At 42.2% G+C, this 26551-nt stretch overlaps 1 protein-coding gene and 1 pseudogene across 13 annotated transcripts in view; one reads left to right on the top strand and one right to left on the bottom strand.

Annotated features, from left to right (window-relative positions):
• The window catches only part of ZNF462 (zinc finger protein 462), a 161923-nt gene extending 146390 nt beyond the window's left edge, over nt 1-15533 (bottom strand). For 2 of the 13 annotated variants that reach the window (XM_028493708.2, XM_028493705.2), the window contains exon 1: nt 12309-13564. The gene's annotated coding sequence lies outside the window, so the exon portion shown is untranslated. Of the gene's footprint in view, nt 1-9536; nt 9749-11625; nt 11670-12308; nt 13573-14957; nt 15369-15434 lie in introns of those variants that run through there. The other 11 variants (XM_028493713.2, XM_028493714.2, XM_007102431.4 and 8 more) reach the window with 10 other exon arrangements.
• Nucleotides 15534-24601: 9068 nt separating this feature from the next.
• LOC112065530 (lipopolysaccharide-induced tumor necrosis factor-alpha factor homolog) lies at nt 24602-25243 on the top strand (annotated as a pseudogene).
• The last annotated feature ends 1308 nt before the right edge of the window (nt 25244-26551 follow it).

Here is a 26551-nt window from a genome sequence, read left to right on the forward strand (position 1 = left end):
ATAACATTTAACACTTGCTCATTTCAGGACCTATGGGTGATGTTCATTCATTATTAACAAGCTACAGCCACTGGTCAGAGAAAGACTGGGTGAGGGATTCAAACACTTGAGTCAGCCAAGGGGTGGGGAGAAATTTCAGGGACATCTGAAATCTGTTCTTTAATCCCACTTCACTGCTCAGCCTCCAAAATTACTAATGAGAGGCAAAGCCACGGGAGAAGACGGAAAGAATGATGAGAACTTCCACACAAGCGCAAGGATACAGTTCTGCTTTCTTAAATGGGTGCTATTTTATGTGATCTATACAATGTGCTTTTTCACATTTTAATGCAATCTGTCTTGGGAGCGGTGATTTTCTTTTCAGGATAATAGAGGATTCCTCCACCAGGCATAACCTTTACACATTTACCTCCTCCCACATGCTCTAAAGCTCCCTCTCCTCCCTGGCTCTCATGTTGAGTGTGTTCTCAAATTCAGTGTCCTGTTCCCAAGTGGATGTCACTGCACCCACAAAGAGACCTTGACCCAATTCACCTTCACTTTCTGCAGTGCTCCTGAGGGTAGCCCGGGCAGACTTCTCTTCAAAAAATTAAGAGGAAGATTGAAGACTCATGTAAAGGACTTGTCTTTGAGACAGGCTGGTCTGAGGGAACATCTTAGATGGCTGGGCACTATAGCTCAGGCTGAAGACAGTCCCTGTGGCTCTAAAATTACAAATTCCATGGGACTTTCCTGGTGGTCCAATGGTTAAAGACTCTGCACTCCCAGCGCAGGGGACCAGGGTTCGATCCCCGGTCAGGGAACTAGATCCTGCATGCCACCACTAAAGGTGCCGCAACTAAGACCTGGCAGAGCCAAATAAATAAACAAATATTTAAAAAAAAAAAAAAAAAAAAAAGACTCCGTGCCCACTGCAGGGGGCATGGGTTTGATTCCTGGTTGGGGAACTAAGATCCCACATGCCACAAGGTGCGGCCATAAATAAATAAATAAATATTAAAAAAAAAAAAAAAAAAAAAGACTCCGTGCTTCCACTGCAGGGGGCATGGGTTTGATTCCTGGTTGGGGAACTAAGATCCCACATGCCACAAGGTGCGGCCATAAATAAATAAATAAATAAAATTAGAAATTCCACCTGCAGAACTGCACGCTTTGGTACAGTTCAATTTTACTCTCTTCAACTATGTAGTTATTATTTTCTTTTTCTTTTTTTTTTTTTTAGTTATTTTTTTCTGAGCCGTTTTCCCATTAAAGGACTTTATCTAAGAAAACAATGGTTCTTCTAAGTTTGGTAGATAATGATACGGATGATGGGTAAAAGTGGGTGACTTTGTGACCTCCTCTAGGACGCTTTAGACACAGGACACATGCTTATCCTCCTACCCCGGTTTTGGGTATGAGTCTGTCTAGGGACAGATGATCACCTGAACAGATCCATGGCAAAGTTAAGATTTTTATAAAACCACCACCAGGGGCTTCCCTGGTGGCGCGGTGGTTGAGAGTCCGCCTGCCGATGCGGGGGACACGGGTTCGTTCCCTGGTCCGGGAAGATCCCACATGCCGCGGAGCGGCTGGGCCCGTGAGCCATGGCCGCTGAGCCTGCGCGTCCGGAGCCTGTGCTCCGCAACGGGAGAGGCCACAACAGTGAGAGGCCTGCGTACCGCACAAAAAAAAAAAAAAAAAAAAAAAACCAACCAACACCAGTTGCTTCAAGGTTAAAGAGTACTCAGCAATTAACACCAACTGCCTGTCCTACAGAAAAGCTACTGTCCTGGATATCTGAGGGATATCTGGACCTGCTCCATGGCCCTTAGGACAGCTTGTTACTCTATTAAGGGCATTTGTGGTCATACCTGAACAACAGTTTCCTTACTGTACTGTGATGTTTCAGGGAGGGGCAAATAAAACCAAAACATCCATCATGTCTCCATGATCTAAATAGAGCACATGGTGATCACTAAGGGCGTGGAGGATACTAGCACCCATGCTTTGAAGAGTATCTGCACTATTTTCCAAAAACGACCCTTAGACAGTGGAACCAATTTTCAAATATGTCTCTGTGGCTTTTGAAAACATTTCTCCTGCTTGCAGTAACCAGAGCCAGTACAGGGCACTCAGACTTTCAAAAGGGGCCCTAAGAAGAGAAAAAGTTAAAAGACACCTTCTCTACTTAAAAAAAAGGTCATACAGCATTATCTTTCTGCTTGTAATAACCAGAGCCAGTACAGGGCACTCAGACTTTCAAAAGGGGCCCTAAGAAGAGAAAAAGTTAAGACACCTTCTCTACTTAAAAAAAAGGTCATACAGCATTATCTTTCTGCTTGCAACAGGGAGGAGCTCCTTTTAAATAGCCACGTGTATAACTACATTACACTACTGAACTTGATACAGTACAATTTTTAAAAAATTTATTCTCTAAATTTCCCCCTACATGGTCTCTTGGGCTTTTTTTTTTTTTTTACCATATCCTCTGTAACTCAGAAGAACAGAGAGGGCACTCTTTAGTTAAACACACTTTGTCAAGCTATTACAATAAGTTATATCTCTCATATCAACTAATATATTACAATTAATTTTCCATTAAGCTCAGAGTTCCTTCCAGAACACCAGGATATACTCCTGGCATAAGCAACTGGAAGAGACAAACCATCCGAAACATAAGCTATTAGCAAACTAAGTAATAGCCAGGGCCAGTTCCCAGAAGCTGAGAGCCAGGAGGTGGTCCCCCCATGTGTGCATCCTGGCTCCCCCATTACATAGCTCCATGAAACTTGGGTAAATTACTTCCCCAACTTCAGCTTTCTCTACCATAGGAAAAGTCCCTGGTTCATATTAAATGTTAAACAAATGTTACCTAGTATTAATATTAACTATGAGTCACTCCAAGAAGGGAAATAGCGTTCTGTTAACGGTTTATGTGATATTCCCACTCTATAGAGGAGCTGGCAGAATTTTTTGATGAAGCAATCATATTTAATCTCCTTATGGAAGGTCTTCTTACCCAACATCAGAAGGGACAATACTCAGTTGACAGCAGAAGAGGGGGAGAAGTTTTTTTTTTAATTGACGTAGAGTTGATTTATAATGTTGTGTTAATTTCTGCTGTGCAGAGAAGCGACTCAGTTATACACATATTTACATTCTTTTTTATATTCTTTTCCATTATGGTTTATCCCAGGAAATTGGATATAGTTCCCTGTGCTATACAGTAGGACCTCATTGCTTATCCATTCTAAATGTAATAGTTTGATCTGCTAATCCCAAACTCCCAGTCCATCCTTCCCCCAAGGGGGAGAAGTTCTTGTAGCTGAACTTTGACATTCAAATGAAAATGGTCTCTTCCACCCAGATCCCTTTCCCAGTTTATCATTATGAAATACTAATTAACAGTCTTCAGTGAAGACCATTTAAGACAGAAACCATCGAAGAGAAATGTTTCTGGGTGATAAGTGCTTGTTATTGAAATCTTTACATAATCTCTAGCTGGTATCTATGCTCTGGCCACCTTCAGCCGATAACCCAGTGTTCAAATTTTACCCCACGTGTAGGACCCCCAGATCAGGTCCAATCTGGTTTGGGTAATTGATGTGGGATTGCTGACTAACTGGTCACACAGAGGGATGATGTAATTAGGGATTAGAATAGCTAAACGTTCTGGACCACGGTGGCCTTATTTTGGATTTTAAAATGCCAAGATTGGATTGACAGACCAGCCTGTGATGCACGGCTCCAGCAAATGGCTTAATTCCAAACTGGACACAGGTAGTCATCATGGTCTATGCCTTTCCCCTCTGAAGTAAGCACATCTTTGTTCCTCACTTCTTCTAACACCCAGGGCGCAGGTAGAGAAGCTCTATGGATAACCTTAGCAAGGACTATCACATGTTCTGCCCATTAATAATGCAACTACTTTCTGCTGTGCTCTCTTCTCTACTTTGCTCCTTTTCCAGGAAAATCTCCACCTAACTCTACTTACTTAATCAGCTCCTGCAAGTTTCCATCTGCCCTTTAGCAGCAACGCCGTATTTGTAACCCCAAAGTCACATAAATTGTCTCCCAAGCCCAATTCTATGTTTTACAATAAGAACTGACCAAAGAATGTGGGTCTGAGCACTGGTCTTCATATTTCACATGCAATAGGTACCAAATTACAAGGTCTTTTTTCACTTGCTTTATTGTTTTCTTAAAAGCAATGCCTTTCTTCCTGTAGGCTCTTCCCAGTGGAGAGACCTCTTCTCTTCTGACGTGTCAATCATTCTCCTGCCTCTCTTCTCCTTTTCCTTCTCCCATCCAAGCAGTCTCTCCATCCCAGCAGATTTCCACCACGTAATTATGGCAATGCTTTAGCTTACTTTTCTGTTAGCTTAACAACCCTATTTTCTACTTGTGCTGAAAAATGCTACTGTTTGCTTTTCTGATGGGCTAATCCGTGTATCCTTTCAAGGCCTAACTTCCCCTACCATGATAGCAGCTGGAGCACTGATTCACAGGTGCCTTCCAAAGCTTTTCATTAGCAATAGAAATGAGATGGTTTAGAAACCCATTTCTTAATCTGCAGGTGAGTACTGGAACCTTTGTGCAGCAAACATCTTTCAAGTACCCCACATTGTGCCACTACACAATTATTTTCTGCCTAATAAGTACAACGGTATAGGCACATTTGTCCCGTTAAAAGGGAGAATGTTCCCTCAAAGGAGATCAGCACCCTGCCTCTCCCCCACCCTCTCTGGCATTTACCAGCTCAAGAGAAAAGCACTCAGCTGACACGAGCAAAACTGAAGGACAGTGACTTTCCCTTCTTAAATCTGAACAGGGAAGAGAAGAATTCCAAAATGTGAAGGCCTTAGCTCGTGTTCTGGTTCAACTGGCCAGACGAGGGCTTAGGGAGCGAACTGGCCTTCCCCAGCTGGGCTGTGTGGCAGCTTCATTACTTCTGACACAGTTGTCTCGCTGGGGCCTCGAGCTCCTTTTGTACTCAGACCAATCTGAATCCAAAGATAAGTCTTGCCTACTAACCTTGGACAAATGCTTAATTTCCTACTAAGTGATCCTAACACATTTTCATCAGGACCCACTGGTTGCTTGTGGAATTTTCCCCATCTCTCCTTGCATGGTCTTTGTGAAAAGTCTACTCGAAAGCCTGGCAAGTAACTTTCTGAATTAAGCAGTCTTCATCTTCAAGGATTTATTTTTTGAACACATAAGTACCTCCCCACCTTCCCTTCACCCTCTGGAGCAGGCTCTGCTCTCTCAATGAAGTTGGGGGTAAGCTGTGGACAGAGCCGGCAGAAGTGTTTTCTTAATATTCAGAAGCAACATGCAGTGAACTAAACAAGCAAACACATGAAAGCAAGGAAATCAATACCAAAATACCCATGACCCGGCACAAAAAGAAACCTTCCCTCCAAGAATAACGCAAGGAAAAAACCCTCTCCAGCTACGAATTAGGCAAGAATGCTTTGAAGACACCAAGTCATGTGCTCACCAGAATTAAAAGACAATGCACTTGTAGGTGAACCATATGGGTAACCTCTCAGCCCACACTACTCTGCCTCTTGTCCTTCCAAGCCCTGAAAAATCCAACTTGGTGTTGGAACCACAAATCCCAAGACTACAAACCCTATGTATGCCTCAACTGATAAGGACAGGACCCCTTAGAAAGCAGATACATTTTACAATAGCATTTCTGAGCAGAAAATGTAAATCCAATTGCTCAGTGTGTGCAGTTCTCCAGAAACAAAGTTCAAGGGGACAAAAGATTCAAAAGAGCTTCCTAATAAAATGTCAATGCAACCTAAATTCACAAAAATCCATTTTCCTTCACTTGCAAACTTCTCCTCCTAGGTTTTATAAATCCCAGAGACGGTTCCATTTAGGATTATCTTCTCTCCAATGCCCCCCCCCACTTTTTTTTTTTTTTTCCTTCCTCAGTACTGGCATGCAAACCATGCTGTTTTAACTTCTTTCCTGTTCTCCCAGTTCTTCTGGAACATTTTATTTTCGACAGTCAACTCATCTGGAGGAATGCCACACTGAGGTCCAACTGTTTATAGCGTTAACTGTGTTTCTGCCAGAAGTCGACATCCAGCCCTACCTTCTCCAGACTGCCTCCTGGATTAAGAATTTATGCTTTCGTTTGGAAGAAGCTTAGAAAATGTGGAAACTTCCAAACGTCACTCTTCTTCTTTACAAAGTTACTCTCACTTGTCCAAGAGGAATCAGAAATGGAAACCTGTCATCACCCTTCTTCAAGTACTGTCCCATCCCTCTCTCATGGTTAAATGTTGCACGTGCTGTTTCTGCAAGAGAGAACTGGGCCTCAAGAAGATACATGGAGGGCACATTTTTGGATGAGTCTGGAACACTGGGAAGCCACCAGTCATCGTCTTAGACTGGATTTCACTCTCTTGGCCATTCATCAGTATCACAAAATGGCATCTCTGCAAGAAGCCAATTGAAATCTGTAGCAGGTTGCAAAATAAATCGTCAGAGTCCAATTGTGGGCACTTTGGTAAGTTGCAGTAGACCCAGACAAACTTCCAAAGAAGGGCATTTGAAAAGGACTCCCCAGCCCTGGATGACAGAACTACAGAGAGGAGGACAATTGGAAGAAAATCACAGCTACAGACCCAAGAGCTAAAAGTCCCACGAACAGAAATGGCCTCTGGAGCGTATCACTTCTATGAACGACCATGCTCAGCCCCACGCTCCCCAACATGCTACACTCAGCTAACAAAAATCAGTACTCCTGCCCCACTAGCGTATGATTTCAGGGTTTCTCAGACAGCCTTACACTCTGGAGAGGAGAGTTGGTGTTTCACAAACCGCTACAATCATGGGCAGTAGGGCAGTGGAAAGGGCACTGGACTGGGAGTCAGCCGACCCGAGTTCTAGGCCTGGCTTTACTACAAATGAACTTTCTGACCTGTGCAAGTCACCTCAGGTCTCTGTGCCAGTTTCCTCCTCAGTACAATGCAGGGGGAGGGGCAGATGTGAAGGAGATGATCTCTCTAAGGCACAAAAAAACTAGCTTCTCAATGAAAAGTTCTGAAAGGTGACTATCAGATACTTAATATTCATCATTTAGGGTGTTACCAAGTAGTCCATTTTTAAATGATTTTTATGTTAATTTCTACTTGGGAAATAATATATTTGTCCATAACCCCCAAAATCTCAGCTTAATTCCGATGTTCCCCAGAGTTCTTTCATAATACAATCAATGCCTCTTTTCTTTTCCTTTCTTATTTTTTTAAGCAACCTTCCCCAAACTAAGACTTGTGCTATTAAAAGAGCTTAGAACTTCCCATTTCCTTGCTAGGGCTAAAATTAAACTGTCCATTCCTTAGGGCCCAACATAACATCTGCCAGATGTCTTGGCATATCACACAAGAAGAGGAATTTTCTTCTAACATTATCTACTTTCCTCTCTGTTTGCTCATAATCAATTAATAGGTCACCAACACCCAGCTAATGTTTCCCTCAAAGCCACCAACTTCCTAAATATGTGAACTTCAAAAGATGCCTGCTTTCACACACACACACACACACACACACACACACTTTCTCACAGACACTTGATTTTTTTTTTTTCAGCTCACTAGATTTTAGTAATAGACACTGGAAATATTTCCCCCACTTCTTCTGAATTTCTTAGTTTCCATATACCAATATCCAATCATACACCCATGTCAGGTCCTTTCCAATCTTAGCTCATTATTTATATATTTCCTAATTTGTGAGTGTGGCATTCATTGTGAATTAGCCTCTCTATTCCCCAGCCATCAACTTGAAACAGTCAATGCAGCTTTGTCAGTGTTCTGTCCCATGAGGCAGTGAACTATAAGTCTGATAAAGGCACATACCACAAAGAAGATAAGTAAGGTTACCTTAACCAAGAAATCTCAATACCAGGAAAGAATCCAAGGTAGACTAGACCCTATTAAACTCCATCACATTGAAAACGGGACTCTTTCCCAAGGCAACTTTACCATTCTTTCCTTTCAGGAAAACTGACCACAAGTACTTTAAAGTCCATTCGTACAGTTGGATTTCTTTTTTTCCCCTACTGTCTTCCAGAAGACTCATTAGAAAGAAAAAAATATATATATATATACACACATATATATACAAAATAATTATTTCATCTAAAAGTTGTCTCCAACTCCAAAGAGTAAGGAAAAGAACAAATCTTGGAGGAATGCGATCAATGAATTAGATGGACATAAATCTAATATGAGAAGGATTATGGACTCCGAAGACCCAACAAGAATCTTCTTTATGGCAGTGTACATCACAGCTCACATACACTTCTCCGGAATGATTTCTCTCCGTGATATATTAGAGCAAATTAGGTAAAAACTTGCCTAATGAGCCTCATCAACTTGACGTCTCAAAAACAAAAAGGATCTCTGAGCTTTGACAGCAAATGAGAAGGTTCCATTGGACACTTTTTACTTCTCTCATAGTGGTTTATCCTAAATACTTGTCCCATTTCAAATGCATATATCTAGAAAAATGCAAGAAACCATGTCTTGAATATAATGGTACTTCTCATGTTGAAGAGCATCAGAGATGGATGTGTCTCTTAGGTAACCAGTTAGAACACATTCTCAAACTCCAAAATGCCTCTTAGATACCTAATTTTTTCCCTCCAGAAAACCTCAGCTCTAAGGCTGAATATTTGGTTGCAAAGTAAAAAATAGGAGTCAAAAAACATGGCTGCTAGACTGGCAACCAGTGTGTCAGCTTTTTTCCCTATTGAAAGAAGTAATTAACCAGATTTCCTGGTATCAACATCAACAACAAAGACATCATGGAAGTTTGCTTCAAGATCAACTATAATGTACTTATGTTTACATAGACATATATGGTTAATTAGATGCAAAACTATCCGGTAACTACTTCCCCAAATAACTCTTTTTATCCCATTGCATCTGAACTTCCGAGTTTGAATATGTAGCAAATACACACATGCATTAGTAATTTTAAATATAACATTGCTGACATTCTACTTAAGAGCAAAAGTAATGGTATCAAAAAGTAACATTCAATAAATGAATAAGAAAAGGTATGAGTCCAAGTAAGATTTTTTTAAGTGCTCTTGGAGAGCCCTAGGTTTTTAATAAAGAAGCAGAGCTCTGAAGAGAAGTATTTTTAAATGAGCGTACACATCAACTGTAAATCTTGAAAACCATGCATCTTCGTCTGCAAAAACAGGGTTTTACTTCATTGACCATGGACAATTATCAGCTAAAAAACCATGTATTTCTCCTCTCCTTTCACACCTTTCAGAAGAACAATAACCCTCAATTAATGACACAACAGTGTGGTTTGAAAAATGTGATGTTGTCATATACAGCACTGAGCATTTACTGAATGACACTGCTCCCAGTTACTCAACAGAATATAATTACATCTGGAATCTAAAACCACCTCAATCTGCACAAAAATACTGTGGGCATAAAGAACTTCACACACACAAATCTGACACATAATGAGAAAGCAAAGCAAGAAAAAAGCTGGTATAAGTCGCTCACCAATGTGTTCTTATTTCTGTTGAAGCTGGTACCTTGCTATATTTCTCCTTAGTTGAAAACGAGGTCCAGTCAGCCTCCTTACAATATATTATTAATTGGTTCTGAATCTCCTCCAAGTTTTCATTCCACTGTGGAGCTTTCCTCACCTATCTTCAAGAGTCCGTCTAAAATTCTTCCAACATCTTCCCTCATCCTCAAGATGGCTACCTTACCTAATGGAAAAGCAACATCTTCATGGTTGGCTTTTATAAATTCCTCAAGCATTTCAGGATTTAGTTCTTTACTTGGATCAATTACATACATTCTCTAGAACTAATCTGTGAAGAACTCCAATCAGTGTGTGTGGACTGGGTAGGTTTGGGTCCTTTCTTCAAATCATCCTCACAAAATGTCTTCCTCTAAGACTAATAAATTCCTCCCAATTAGAAAGGTGAAGCTACCTGGACAGAAGGCTTTCTCAACTGACATAATACTTTAAAATTTTGTTTCCATAGTGACATTGTTCAGAAGACATCTGATATTTCTGAAGACTTAACAATACTTGAGAACACAGAAAAAAAACAGCAGAATGGAAGGGAAAAGGGAAAACAAAGGAACTAAAAGGAGGCCTATTACACAAATGGAGCATCCTGAAAAGAAATGTAGACCTTCAAGAAACTGGTGTCAGCCCGTCTTAGAGTTCCTCTGAGATCTTGCAGGATTTGCTGTTGCTGCTGTTGTTTTGCAGAAATCAACCCCAGCCAGACAATAAAGTCTTGCAATGCATCAAAACATGATGATAACCAAGCCCCAGAACTCCAAAAATCTCAGCTCAGGGCCACCACCATCTTCACAATGAGGAAATCACATTTCCTGGTGACTTGCAGGAGACCTGGAGCAGCTTAAAGTTGTGTGAAGACCTCAGTAGAAAAATGTTTAAGGTTTTCCTTGCCTTTCCCGAAGGAGGTCAAAACCCTCAGGTCCACTCAAAAGAAGAGAAAAAAAATTCCAAAAGTTTACTTTAAATTGGCAACAAACGCCTCCATAACTTGTGAAAGCACTCCTTAGGTGGGAGAAAAATGTGAGCAGACCTTCCAAGCCCTTCATTTCCTTGCATAATGAACAGATAGTGAGGAACCACCACAAGATTCACCCCCTGGAAAGGGAGAAGGAGAAGGCTGGCAAGCCTCCTCCTCCAGCCATCACCAACAGAGCTTCAAAATGGAGACATCCATAATTTTATAAACACTTCTCAGCTTTGTCTCCTGGAAACCCGCTCTCCTCCATTTTCTGGTGGAGTTACAACATGACACGGGCTTACCTGACTCAGTTCCCAGCTCTCAACCAAACTAGTTACTTCCTCAAAAATCCTGCAAGCCACCTCCAGAAACAAAACCAAAGCAAACCAAACAGCCAACACAGACACTCAGACACAGCCCCCCGGGAGCCCTGGGAGAAAGCCCCAACTGGTTGGTCTTTTCCCATCCCAGACGCGTGCTTAAAAATGAAACTTTTTTTTTTTTTTCAGCAGGGGAGGAATATAAAAGGAACTCCAGGCAGCCTCCCTCCCTCTCTGTAGGTTAGAAGCTACAATGAAAAGAAAATGAGGGTTCCTCCAGGAATGGTGAAAAGCCTGGAGAATGAACGTGAGAAGAAGCTTTGTGTTTTGGAGTCTGGACTGGAACCAAAGCAGACAGCTTGCAAATGGAGGACAGGGAGATAAAGAAAGGGAAAGAGAGGGGCTGCTCCTCTGGTGGGCGGCTGCGGCTTCCCCTGCGCCTGGAAGGAGGACAGACCCCTGGGAACTGCACCAGGAGTCAGGCGACCCCCAGGCCCCTGCTTGGGGTCTTTCCTCCCTTCCTCCGAGGAGAGCCAAGCGTGTGTAATGGCTTCTCCTCTCCAGAAACCGTTGTCCTCCTCCACCAGACGCTTCTGAACCCCCAGCCTGGAGACAGCTCCTCAGCTGCTCCTGAACCTGCGCCCCCCAGCCGGCCGGCGCCCCCCGCTCCTCGCCTATCTGCTCACCAGCAGCACCGGCAGCCGCCGCCGCCCCCCGACACATCCCGACCCCGCATCCCAACTTCGGGGAGAGAGAGAGCGAGCCAAATACCTGAGGAAGAGGGGGGTGCCAATCCGCACGGCTTTGCCATCGGGCTGGGGACAAGCAGACAGAGAGGGGGAAAGGAAGGAGAGGGACAGAGAAAGAAAGAGGTCAACCCGCTCAGGTCGGGGCGGCCGGGAGCGCTCCCTCCTCGGCCCCTTGCTCTTTCCCTCTGGCTCTCGGCTCAGGTCTCCCCGACTCCCGCCCTCCGCCCCCCTCTCTGTCCCTTACTCCTGTGCCCACACCGGGAGCATCCGTCCTAAGGCTCCAGCTCTCTCCTCACTCATCTTTTATTTTCTCTTCTCTCCATAGAACTACACGAAATTAATTAAGCCACAGCGCTCCGCTCCCCCCCGGCAGAAGGAACAGCCAGCAGGAAAAGCACAGCCACCTCCACTGCCACCACCACCACCTTCTCCTCCTCTTCCTCCCTCGCTTCTCCTCCTCCTCCTCTTCCTCCTCCCCCTCCAGCTCTCTCTCCCTCCTCCTCCTCCTTCCCCCCTCCTCCTCCTCTTCTCTCTCTCGCTTCTTCTCTTCCAACAGCCAGTCCATGCAGGGGACTTCCTCTCCTCCCCGCTCCACCAACCCTCCTTGGCCGAATGAATGAGCGCGTTTGTGCCTCCACCACCCCGTGCTCTCCTCCCCGCAGCACTCGGACCACCCCGAGGTGCTGGTTAATTGCAGTAACTTACTGAAGAAGCGTCCCGGCGCCGGGAGGTGTTTCGGGTTCTCCAGCCCCACCGCCTCCTTATCCTTTTTCTCTTTCTCCTCTTCCTGCTCGGGTTATTGTTGTGGAAGTTGTTTGGGAGTCTCATGTGCTTCTGCCGGGTCTCAGCAATGGAGGATCGCCATCTTCCCTGCCTTCCTCGGCTCTTCAGACTCGCTGCAGCTGCAGATGACCTGAGATATCCGTCTCTCTCTCCCTCTCCCTCTCTCTCCCTCCCTCCCTCCCTCTCACTCTCTCCCTCTCTCTCTCTCCTCTTCTCTCTCCTCTCCCTTTCCCTCGCGCGCTCTCTCTCTCTCTCCCTCTCCCTCCCTCTGTGTCTCTCTCTGAATAATGAGCAACCAGAGGGAGAGAGAAAGCAAGACAGAAAGAGAGAAGGCAGACAATCTTCTCCTGCCACACAAAACGCCGGAGCACCAGGGGGTGCGCGAAGCCTTTCTAATAACAACAACAACGCGCAGGAGAGAGAAAGAAAAAAGAAAGAAAGAAAGAAAGAAATGAGGAAAGGGCTGGAGGGGGGAAAAAGGAAGAATTATCCAAGAGCTGAGAAGAACAGGAGAAGGTGGAGGAGATGCTGAGGCTGCGGCTGCTGCCGTCCCCCCCCCCCCCCCCGCTGATCCCCAGAAGGAGGCAAGGTGGTTGCAAAGTTAAGGCTGGGACATTGTCTTTGTCACTCAGAGCAACACAGAGCCAGGCCAGTGAGACGCAAGAGGAGGCGGTGGCGGAGGACGAGGTGGTGGTGGAGGAGGAGGAGGAAGAGGAGGAGAAGGAGGCAAAGGAGGAGGAGAAGGGGAAGAGGCAGATGAGATGAATAAAGACCTGCGGAGAAGGCGGTGCGAGGAGCGCGGCGGCCGGGCTGAGGCGTGCGCGCTCGCGTCCCGGAGGCGCCCGGCCGCCCCGGCCGGCAGAGGAAGCCCCCAGTGAGGACCCTGCCCGGTCGCTCATAGCGCTCCCACCATCAGCCCTGCCCGAGGCGCCAAGCCCCGGCCCCAGAGAGTCCCTCGCACGCATCCATCTAGAGGCCAATCTTTGCAAAGAACACACATTGGGAACTAGAGGTTGCAAGTCTAAACCCAGATCAACCACGTGGGGCTTTTTAATCCCTTTCCAGCTTGCGGTGTATCTCCAGTGAAAAGCTCAAATTGTCCATTACTGACACGTATTTTGAAGTCTTCTCCTCCGAAATAAAGGCTCATTGTGCATTTCACTTCTTTTCTGATATGGTAAGGGGGGGGATGGGGGAGGAAAGAACCCATCATTCTGAACCTCGGAACCACCACTTTCTTTTCCTAACTTGTGAAGTGTTTTGACGGCGCACCAAAACGGGGGGAAAAAAAAGCCTACTTAAATAACTTTACTCTCCAGCCCCGCGTTGCTTGCACTTTCTGGCTGATCATCTAAAGGCTCGGAAAGTAACAATCAGAGCTCCTAATGATAAGGTGTCATGGTGTTGAAGACAAGAGAGCCAAGATGAAGCCTTCACACCTTGAATTTTTATTTAGTGTAATTTCCCACAAATCGTTCTGAGCTATTTATTTTGCAAAGGAGTGGGTTTACCCTCCTCTCTCACTAGGTCTAATGTCTCCTAAGGCTTTAATTTGATGGTGGGGAGGGGGCGGGGGGTGGTGCCTACAGTATAAAAAAATCAATATAGCAAGTCAGGAGCAATTGAAGTTCAAGGGCATGGGCTGCTTGTACCATTTCTATTTCTCGCATCCTCGAGCTGGACATCAACAGCCTCGGGAGAGAGAAACACGCAGCGCGCGGGGCAGAGACCTTAATTAAAGTTTCTTTTGTCCGCGTCTGAATTGGGGGATGTTGCTGGATTCCTTTGCATTGGGGAGAGCGCATCCGGTGGAGAAGGCGCGGTGGGGAGGATCCAGGGCAAGACTGTCCTCTGTAATACTCACTACCTCCCCCGCAAACCCAACAACAGTCCGGGAAGATATCCCCGTAAACCCACACAATGAAGGGGAGGAGGAGACGCGCGCGGAGTTGGTTCCCACCAGACAGCGGGGTTTTATAAACAGATCGGAATCCTTTTCCAAGCTTTTCCCCAATCGTTTATTCCGGGGCAGAATCTCTCACCCAGAGACACGATTTCACCCCCTTCCAGTCAACACTTCCTGCCCTTTTCTCCTCCCACTCACATTGAAAAGCTTGGGAGCCCTAAAAGGGTGTTGATGGCGGGGGTGATAAATAAATAAATAAATGACACTCTACGCGTGCGGTGGAGGAGAAAGGAGGGGGAGGGAGAGGCAAAGCGAGGAGAGGGAAGAGGAAAAGTAGGGAGAGGAGAACCAGGAGGCGAAAGCTCAGAGGCGAAAGGGAAACAGTAGTCAAAGCAAGAAGAGAAAGAAGAAAGGAGAGAGGAGGACGGTAAGGCTGTTCAGGACTGAAATGACCCTGGCTTTGAACAGACTTGGGAGGACTCCCTGTCCAGGTGCCTGGAAGGACCTGGGGATAGTCCTCCTGCCCCGAGCTCCTCCCCCCCCCACCCCCGGGACCCCAGGGGTGTCTGAGCCCTGGCCGCCGCTCCCCCATAAATTCCTCGTGGCACCGAGAGGAAGCACGCCAGGTCTCCGCCGTCCCTTCACTGCCCCGGCTGATAATTTACCTCTTTGTCTTTAATAAAAAGCTGACTTTTTTTCTGTCAAGCTCTGCACCGGGAAAGTAACAATCGTATTTCAGGTTGAAAGCTTCTATTACTGCTGGGTTTTGGAGGCTGTGATAAAATCTTCATCGACGTGAAGGTTCCTTCTGGTTGGCTTGGGTCGGAAGTCCTAAGATGGGGGCCGCCCTTCCCCGGGGGCAGGGGGGCAGGGGCGCGGGGAACCCGGCGGTGCGGAGGGAGGAGGAAGCGACGAGGTCAGAGGAAACCCAAGACTCCTGGGGCACCAAAGGGCTTCCCGCAGTCGGGGAATGAGCCCTGGGGAGGAGCCTTTCGCGAGAACGTGAGCGCGCCCCAACACGCCTCAGACCTCATAAACCCACTTGGCAAAGACCGGGGAAGCGGCTGGCGGACCGACTGCGGTGAACTCAAGAAATTAACCTTGCGCAGCAATTAAACGGGCTGCCGCCCTTTCAGACTCACCTCGAGCGACCGTGATAGAGAGCTCCCGAACCGGCCGCGGGGGGACCTGGCTCCTCCCTCCCGTCCCAGGAGGAGAGGACAAAAAGGGGAGATGGACTTGGAGATGGCCCCGCCCTTCAAACGCTCCAATCCTTGGAAACTAAACCTCCTCTCCAAGCCTCCACGTCTAGAAGGGACAAAGGCAGCGAGGAGATCCAGAGACCGATGGGGGAGATAGGTGGCTTTCGGGCTTCTCAAGTGGGTGCTTTGGGCGAAAGGTACAATGGCTGAGTTTCCATTCCAAATACAGGATAGTCTGTAGAAGACCATCTTCTGGTTTAGAAGCAAATTGACTTACCAAAGCCGTGAAGCAAACTATTGCAAAACTCCCGCATAGCCCTGCTTTTTGAATGTGGAGGGCTAAAATTTCAGTTAACGAGGCCATACACAAATTTTTCGACTTTTTTTGAAGTCACAAGTGTCTTAACTATCCATCTAAGATAATTGAAAGAAATTAACATGAAAGAAATAAACATGGTGGGGGAGTGGGCTTTTTGTTTGCCTGCTTGTTTTTATTGGGGGTAGCTTTCTTTCAAATGATAGGAAAGCATTTGGATAAATAAAAGCTAGGTCACTCAAGGAAAGTGTTGTGGCTGAAGGTTTTAGTGAAAACCTTGACAAACTTGGCACTTAAGTAACTGTAATTATGCTTTGCCATTAGCGGACCATTAAGATATACAGGAGAAAGTTCACACCTCCTGCTGTTTCATTCCCTAAGAATATTCGCAAAGATAATACAAGCCTCGTTGGGTTATCTTCTCCACCAGGAGGGTTAATTTCTAAAATTTTTAATGAAAATGGAAAAGCTTAGGTTTTGTACACAGGCAACAATGTGAGGCAAGTCTCGTGGGGACTCATTGGCTCTGTGAAATTTGCCTTTTGTTACTGTACCCTATGCCATTATTCCCCTGGAGTCATATGGGATTTCAAGACTTTGATAATGTTCCAGGAAGTATGAATACGTGGGAAGTCTGGACTTTCTTCTCCCTTATCATGGGTGACTGGCATACAGACTCCTCATAAAGGGAAATTATGGCTCATCAAAAGAGTGACTTTATGAGCATTAATAGAATAATAAATCTTGCAATTTTAGTTCAAGAAACAGTGGAGTCCTACAATCAGAGTGACCCATGCAAATATGATCCACTTACTTGCCCAACTCTAGCAGGATAGGGGTAGTCTATAAATCATTTTGGTTTTTAAAGGTTAGGAAAGGAAAGTGCCCAGACCTCTCAAAAGTGTTTATGGGGGGAAAGGGGACTTCTATCCCCTACAGGAAGGAATCATGGAAAGAAGGAAGAGTTGGTCCAGAGGCTACATTAAAAAGATAGAATTTCAACTGAAACAAGAGTGAATAGATGTTTTAATGTCATTGTTTCAATATTTACATTATATCATATAAAAAAGGAAAAGTCCTGCTTCCTGAAAACTATGCCAAAAAAAATTCCAGTTGATAATCCCACTTTCTAAATTCCAGTTGGAAAACTGTTCAGGCTGATGATTTTAGCAAAACAGAGTAGATGAATAGAGAGTATGGCTTTTTCAGAAGTCTTAATTATTCCGTCTTTAAACATTTGACCACATACCTCTTGAACTTGGTGGTGTTTTCCTTCCTATGTAAAACTAATTTCCCATGCCATCCAATATAGTCTTTTTACTATCTGAGTTATTTTCAATGGGCTATTTATTTTGAATTTTTGAGATCTTTTACTGTTGTTGGAAATGACTAGTCCTTGAAAAGTTTTTTTTTAAGACTTCAAATTGGATAATTATGGACTCTCCAGATATAAAAAAAGTGAAGTCACTAACACACCTTCTTTCTGATCCCTTACCGAAAAATCAATATATTTTCATAAACCCAAACCTAAACATATGTAACTAGTTGACTAGTGTCCACGCCTAGGGAGAAGTGACTGAAAGAAGAAAAACGTGGATAATTCATGATTCTGAACAGCTCCCAAAGGAAGAGAAATTGCGATAACTTATATTACACTTCCCCTGTGTGAATCTTTGTATGCATACCTTTGGGTACCAAAGAAGATGTTTCAATAACAATGTTCTAAAAAAAATTTGGTTTGAAGTCTTTTGCCCATAGGTAGAAGTTAAATTTACAGTTCTATCAAACTAGTTACTGTAATATGGACCATTCATGCAGAATGTCCATTAACCATTGAATATTTGTTTAGCATCTACAATATGCCACACTCAGCTGAATACCAGGGATGCAAAGATGAATAAGAGAAGATGAGTCAAAGTCTAAATGCATGATCTACTTCAGGAACCACTAGCTTTAAAATGCCATTATATGGATTTATATAGAACTTTAGATATTTACTCACTCAAAAGCAATACAGGACTTTGGCCAATAAGGAGACTATGATTAATTTGAACTTCTTTGTTCATACTATAGAGTTAGTAGGAAGTAATATTGTGTTAAAATAAAATTGTGGTATTTTATTTTAAAGCCAGTGTCTTGCCTTACCTCATAATTTAACATGAAATTCTAACTAGAGAAGATCTTTTTAGGAAGAAAGAGCTGTGTTAGATCAACTATGATTAGATTAACCAAAATTCATAAGAAAGACTCAACTGAAAGATTGTCTATTTTTTGAGGTATCCCCTCTAGCAGACAGACCAGTATTTCCAGATTCCTACTACTTGCCTTCAAACTGAAGCCCAGAGAGGGGATGTGACCTAGTCAGGAACACAGAGCTTGTCAAAGGCAGTCAGCTCTACAAGCTATGCTTCCACGCAGTTTCCTAAAGTTATCATTCTGATATCACCTTCAAGATTTCTTTTTTTTTTTTTGACATGCTTCCATACTACTTGTACTTAACATATTTACTTAACATATATTATTTTTAAATGAACGTAAAAAAAAACTTAGATCCATCAAAAGTAATATGACTAATGAAATCACAAGTCCAATGGGCTATTAATATATAAAATTTTAATACACATCAAAATAAGTACATTATTAAAATTAGAATAAAGAAAAAAGATTTTGGATTAAAAAACTAGTCTGATAGTATACATGCCAAACTCTTAATGGTAAGGAGTGAGAAAGGTGAAAAAGAAAGTGTTTGAGTTATTTTTTTGTGTACAAACAGGAATCACTTTTATAATTTAAAACCTAAGAAAAAATTGTATGGTCTAGTGGTGGCTAGCATAGCCCCAAAGTAAGCCTTTTCATTATATATACTTAGAGGAATTAAACATTAGCACAAGTCTTTTAAGTGCGATTTAACAATATATATTTAAAGTCTTAAAATGTTCACACTTTTTGTTCCCTTAATTCCTCCTCTTAGAATCTACCCTAAGGAAACAGTCAAAAATGTAGAAAAGATTTACACAAAAAAATGATAGAGGTAAAGTAAACAATTGAAAATAACTTGTGATTAGGAGAAGAGGAATGGTTAGTCAATAATAAATCTCCACTACGACATATTAGGCAGCTTAAAATTATTTACAAAGATTTTGTAATTAAATAGAAAAATGGCCTCATGCTAGGTAAAAGACCTAGACATAAAGTTATGATCACTGATTCTTTTTTCATAATGCACACACTCAGAAATCACTTTCAAAGGAAATATACCAGCGTGTCAATAGTAAATTGACTTATTAAAATTTTAGGAAATGTAGAACTTATAAGTGATTTATATAAGTTATATAAGTATATAAACCACATATATTTTTAAAAACCACATATATACATATATGTGTGTGCATATACATATATACACACACGATGGACTTGACTGCTTTGTTTGAACTGAATTGTCAATTATCTGTTTTAGTATTTCAAAACATTTTAAAGTTAAATGATAGAACCCACTTTTATGTGTCTGGTAATTATAAATATGTCTTGAAGATCTTATTAATATTGCTAATAAAACTGTGTCACAGTATCTGTTTTTCACAAAGATAATTTAATTTGCTTTTTACAGGGACAATAGGAAGATTTGAGTTAGTATTTTGAGTATATTTTATATACAAAAGGAAATTTAGGACCAAAGAGATTGTATGATTTAACCTAAGGTCTTCTGATGCTAATAGTGTAAAGAAGACTAAAGTCCAGTTCTCCCAATTTCTACTGTTATGTTTTGAAATCTAGAATACCATACAGTCTCAAAAATATTGCCAAATACTATCAAAGGAAATTTTCTTTTGGCCCATATGAAAAAAGGTTATCGTCATCAACTATGTGAATGAAAGCTCTGATACTCTTTTACACCTAAAAAATTAGCAGAAATATATACTGTATATGTATCTATATCTATATTTATATTTCCCAATTGTTAAGAGTATATATAATTCTCAGTTGTTGAAGATATGGAAAAATAGACCCTCTAGTTCTCTGTTAGTGGAAATACGAAAAGTTTCAATCTTTCTGGATGTATTAGAAGTCTTTAACCCAGGAATTTAACTTTTTAAAATTGACTTAGGAAATATTAATAACTGTCATCAAAAACTTTTGCACAAGGGAGTTCCTTGTGGCATTAATAACCCACAACAAGTGAGTGGTTAAAGAAATTATGTTCATCTATGTAATAGGAAGTTATATAGCTATCAAATTCTGTAAGAAATATTAAATGATAGTGAAATATTTACATGATTTTTCGATAAGGGGAAAAATAAATTTCAAAACAATATGTATAACACTATCCCATATTTGTAAACATGTGTGGGTGCATCTAGGCATTGAAAAATAATTTTAAAAGTATAATCAAAGTGTTAACGGTAGTTTTTTCCAGGTGATGTAATTTTTTCTAGGTGATGTAATTATGGGTACATTATATATTTTTTTCCACTGTGGCTTCTTAGATTTTTAAACATTTGTACAATGAATCTCTCTCTTTTGCAATTAGAAAGAAAAAGATTTAGAACTCCCAAATAAACTTTGCTAGCACAAGACTTCTTTTATATCATAAAGACTGACCAAACCAAATGTTTATCTAATTTGTAAAAAACAAAAATTTTAACTGTGCGGTTTTATTAATCATTATTGAAAATGCACACACCTTGAAATCCTTGCATACATTCATTTGATTCCCCAAACAGCCTTTACCCAGAGTTCAATGCTTCTAGTACAGATTTGGGGTAATAACTTCCAGCACCAAGGTTAGCTTGACTGCATCCACCAACCATCACCCATGACTGACCCCTTGTAGATTTCATGTGAGTTGCCCTTTCAGGAGACTCTATATGTACACTCTCCTGTCTACTACGTTGGGGTGTGCTTTCCCAGCAAGCTGCTAAAAACAGTGTTTCGCAAAAGTTACTCATTGGCTACATGTTCTTTTAAGTGTCTGGAATGCAGAACAAGTTTATTTCTTAGTATCTTTCTGATATTTTTCAAGGTGCATATTTTAAGTGAGTTGTGTGTGTGTGTGTGTGTGTGTGGTATGCGGGCCTCTCACCGGTGTGGCCTCTCCCGTTGCGGGGCACAGGCTCCAGACGCACAGGCTCAGCGGCCATGGCTCACGGGACCAGCCGCTCCGCGGCATGTGGGATCTTCCCAGACCGGGGCACGAACCCGTGTGCCCTGCATCGGCAGGCGGACTCTCAACCACTGCGCCACCAGGGAAGCCCAGAGTGAGTATTTATTGATTTAATGTTTATAATAAAGACAAATCCAGCTCTAACAGCGAACATCTACTTACTAGTTTCCAGCTCCTGCTTTTTTGAGTGATGACCTTGGGCTCCATGCATCAGTTTCCACATCTGTAAAAGAAGTATAATTAAATACTTATAGGATTGCTGAGGATTTTTTTAAATTAATTTTTATTGGAGTGTAGTTGATTTACAGTGTTGTGGTTATGAGGATTTTTTAAAAATGTATATAAGGAACATGAAAATCTGTAACTGCTAGCTAATATTATGATCTATGTTCTTTTTTTTTTCTTTCTTTCTTTCTTTTTTTTTTTTTGGTCACAGGGCACGACATGTGCTATCTCAGTTCCCCCGCCAGGGATCAAACCTGTGTCCCCTGCATTAGAAGCATGGATTCTTAACCACTGGACCACCAGGGAAGTCCCTGATCTATGTTCTTATAGCTTTACTGTGAGGTGGCATAGGTGAGGTGAAGAGCCCTAAATTTGGAGTCAAGAGTTAGGTATCAGACTTTCCTAGTGGCCCAGTGGTTAAAAATCCACCTGCCAGTGCAGGGGACATGGCTTCGAGCCCTGGTCTGGGAAGATCCCACATGTCACAGAGCAATTAAGCCTGTGCGCCACAACTACTGAGCCTGAGCTTTAGAGCCTGCGAGCCGCAACTACTGAAGCCCGTGCGCCTAGAGCCCGTGCTCTGTAGCAAGAGAAGCCACAGCAATGAGAAGCCCATGCACGAAAAGTAGCCCCTGCTTGCTGCAACTAGAGAAAGCCCCCGTGCAGCAACAAAGACCCAACACAGCCAAAAATTATAAATAAATAAGTAAATTTATTTTTTTAAAAAAGAGTTAGGTATCTAGTCCAGGAAATCAAAACCAGAATATGTACACATAACAAAAGTAATTCATTATATTTAAACAAATCTTTAAAATCAACAGTGATCATTTAAAATAAAAAACCTAAGTATGACTAATTCTATCTAAGTTCTCCTATTACTATTTATTTCTGTTAGTTAGTTCACTTTGTCATTTGCTAAAACTCAGCCACCAGGCATGTGGCAGTAGGGCCAAAGGATTTTTTTTTAATTAATTTTTATTGGAGTATAGTTGCTTTACAATGTTGTGTTAGTTTCTACTGTACAGCAAAGTGAATCAGCTATACGTGTACATATATACCCTCCTTTTTTTGGATTTCCTTCCCATTTAGGTCACCACAGAGCATTGAGTAGAGTTCCATGTGCTATACAGTAAGTTCTCATTACAAAGGTTTTCTAAAAGTGGAAAAGGAAATCTTAAAATCGAGAAAAATTTTTTATTGATATCTCAAATCCAAGAAATAGTTGTATAGGCTCAGAAAAATCCATACAATGCAGGAATTGTTATAATAAATGTAAATAAATAAACTATAGCAAATGGAGAGCATTTTATTTTACTTCATTTTTCTGTGAATTGTATAGAGATCACCATTGTTCATTGGTCTAGCTTCTGGATCAGCACTGTTCTGTTGGAGCACAATTTGAAAACCACTGATCTAGTCCAGATGAGAAAATGGTCTCAAGGAAAAGTGATTTGTCCAGAATTACAGACTAAGGTATTGAAGATCCAGACCTACCCAGTTCCTCTTTACGGCAATTTCCGCTCTTCTAGCAAAAGAGATTTCCTTGAGCTGGTATTAAACCAAAAACTCAGTTATCTTCTTTTTTCCTTCCCTCCTTCTCTTCCTCCTCCCTCTCTCCCTTCCTTTCTAAGGTTTCCCAGAAATGAGAAACTGTACTTTACATGACCAACAATAATTACGGCTTAGTCAACCAGTAAATAATTTTTATGCTTTCTCTAAATTATTTTGATGACTTTCAGTTCATTTCATCTTTTTTTCTAACCCAGAGGATTAGCAAAACAGCTAATAGTGGTCTTCATATATCAACATCTTCTGCTCCTTGGGAATGTTTAGGGTTTTCCTTCACCTTTTTCTTTTCATCTTTCACTCTAAAAGGGTTTTTATAGGCTTAGGACCAGGAAAGAAGAAACAAAAAACAAAAGTGGTGTAAGTTTTTTTCACCTGGAAAATTATAATTCTGCTTTTATTTCATATAGAGATATAAATGGAGAAACATAGCACTATTCTACTTATCATGTGAAAGAAGAAAAGTTCATTGTTCTGGCCCTTTTGTGTTCACTCTATATCATGCAGCATTCACAAAGGAATTATTCCTATGATTGAGAAGAGAGATAGGCTGGTGCTCTCATTTGACTTACAACAGAGCCCTGAATTTGAAATTAGTAAGGACTTTTTAAATATCATGAACATGGAATTATAGTATCAACTTGGTTATCAAATTAACTCTTTGTATACTAGAATTGAATGATAAAGCTTATAACATGGAAGAAGAAAAGCAATAGTGCTTGTCATAACAGTTCCATTTGACTATAGTCAGGATCTAGTAGATGCTCCTGTCCCATCCACTGAGGAGACTGCAAAATCCAAGGCATCACAGGTGAACTGTCACCTGAACACAACTCAGGAACATAAACCCTCATCAGGCAAAGGGATATGGTATTTGTAAGAGAAGATGCACAGATTTTGTCTGGAGGCTGGGAAAAGCCTTAACGCACTGGATCAGAAATAGGAACCTCTGACATCTGTAAATGATCTCACAAAGCCTTTCCCATGTACATTTTAAAAATCTATTCTTCACAGCAGTTTATGACATGAAGATTATTTCTTCTGTTTTATATTTGGAGAAACCAAGGCTCAAAGCAGTCCAGTGACTTTGCCCAAGGTCATTCAATGAGCACTGGACTTGAACTTAGGACTTCTGATTCCAGATAGCATCATCTTTCTCATTGTCAAGTATTAAACTCCCAAGATGACATAGTAATATGTTTTTTCCATTTATCTATCTATCTCTAGATATATTTCCTGATTATTTAGCAAATACAGAAAAATAAAAGAATATCTAATCCCAAAACACAGAGAGAATTAATATTTTTCTCTGTGTTTCTTGTCTGTATTTCTCCCTTTGTGGTTTGATAGTCTATGTTCTTTGCTTATTTTTTTGTGTATGTGCATTTTGTGTGTGTACCTTTACATTGACTTGTAATGTTCACTTTATAGATTAAGAATATTAACTCCTAATATGTAATAAAATATTTTTCTTAGTTTTTATTTACTTTTAACTTTAATAATAATGCTTTTTGATACGTAAAAGTTAAAATTTTTATGTTTAAATTTATTGATCATTTTCTCTATGTTTTCTATCATTGGTATAGTTTATACTTTCAAGCCCCCTAATAGGACAACTATTCATTTACAAGATTTGTTGTGTTTTTACTAATTCCAAGATTTTTATTTTCACATTTAACTCTACAAACTATGTACAATTTATTTTTTAATATGTGATATGAGGTAGGGGTTAAACTTAACTGTTTTCCAAATCATTAACTAAATCGTCTCAGCATTATTTAAAAAGCATCCTTCCTGAGACCTCCCGGCTCCACTGGCTGCGCAGGCGGCGGTAAAATGTCTGCTCCAGGATCCTACCAGGGGGCTGCGACCTTCCTCGGTGCCGACCGCGCCCCCGTCCTGTGAAGAGACAGTTTCTGTTAACAGTTACTACCCCACACTTCCAGCACCCATGCCTAGGCCGGCCACGGGGCTCATGACGGGCCCGGATGGGAAGGGCATGAATCCGCCTGCATACTACACCCAGCCAGTGCCCGTCCCCAATGCCAATGCAATTGCTGTGCAGACAGTCCGCGTGCAGCAGCCCATCTCCTTTTTCGACCGCCCGGTCCAGATGTGTTGTCCTTGCAACAAGATGATCGTGACTCAGCTGTCCTATAATGCCGGCGCCCTCACCTGGCTCTCCTGCCGGAGCCTGTGCCTGTTGGGGTGCATGGCGGGCTGCTGCTTCATCCCTTTCTGTGTGGACGCCCTGCAGGATGTGGACCACTACTGTCCCAACTGCAAAGCTCTCCTGGGCACCTACAAGCGTTTGTAGGACTCAGCCAGACCTGAAGGGAGCCGTGTGCTGCAGGAAGGCCTTTCCCACTCTCACCCAGCCCCGCCCCTGGTGAAGGCTCCATTTTGGTGGTCTCTTCTCTCCAGGGTCTCCACCTTCGTGTCTTCTTTTGGGGGGAAAAAATCGCAAAAATGACACAGCTCCAAGCCCCAGAAATTGCTGCTTGGTGTCGTGCACAGGACATGCAAAGACATTCTCCTTGAGTGTTGGTTCAAGGGTTTCCTGCCTCCCCGTTTGTGACCCCGTCATCCCATCCAACTGTGATCATTGTCCCGTCTGAGTATCTTCTGGTGATTTGCCACTGGCTGGCTTTTTTTTTTTTTGCCTCAGTGGGCCTTTCTCTTGGTGGTCTCCAACTGAGAAGCCCCAGATTGCCTTATTTTTGAAGCTGTTCTGGCCCCAGTACGGCTGAACCAACCTTCAGTGCCTACCGTCATAGCCATCTGTTTCCACTTCTGATGACAAAAATCTTGCCTTACAGTCTAAGGGCTTGGCTCTCAGATTCTGCAACTGCAGGCTTTTAAATAGCATACAAATTCACTTTAATTTCTTAATTCGTTTTTAAGTACAGGGAGGGGTTATTCACACCCATCAGACACAAAGCCATGAGGTCATAAACGCAGGCTTGCAATAGAAGCCTGGATCTTTACACTGATCCGCCTTCTTTGGACCAGATCCTCAGCCACTTTCTACGAAGGGCTTTTTTTTTTTGGTAGAGGAATTGTTTGTATTAACAGTTTTTGTGACCTCCCTTTGGTCTTAAACACCTTTGAACATAATTTTGAAAGGCAGGATTTATAGAACCGTTTTCCTTATCCATATGACTGGTATCATTTTCCCATTTGCCAATGCACTCTCACTTTTTTTTTCTTTTTTTTGCCTTAACAGAAAAAGTAATGGGGATCATTTCATCCACTGCCTTCACTTGGGTTTAGTGTGGTTCCTAAAGACCTCCATAATGGAACTCTTAAAGAGGGTCCCCTTTTGGGTTCCTGGTGGATAGTTGGAAAGACAAAGGAAAGCATGTTTGAGCACGTCTGAGTACCACGGTGCTGAAAAGTGCGGAGACCTGACTGTTTCAAAGGCATATGAAGTCTGGATTTTATTTTTTCAGAAATCAATTTGTTGTATAACATCTGAAGACATGATTTCTAGGACTGAAGCAGCAAGCCAGAGTTCTCGGTTCGCTGCTGTGTCATCTTTGAAATCAAGACAAAGCTGGGCTCAACTTTCAAGAGTCCCCGTTTTGATAATAAATAGGCACAGGGAATGCATGTGAATAATATTATGTAGAAATCAAGCCTAGGCCTTGATCGAAAATCTGTATATTGGTTGAAAATTATAGTCATAACCCATTGATTCAGCTTATTCATCTGATGTTTCGAAAGTTCCAGTACTTATTTTTGCAATGGCTATGGATACTACATAGTACTTTGGTGTTACCTGCT

This window comes from Physeter macrocephalus, chromosome 9, assembly GCF_002837175.3.
Source record: "Physeter macrocephalus isolate SW-GA chromosome 9, ASM283717v5, whole genome shotgun sequence".
In the NCBI taxonomy this organism is placed as follows: Eukaryota; Metazoa; Chordata; class Mammalia; order Artiodactyla; family Physeteridae; genus Physeter; species Physeter macrocephalus.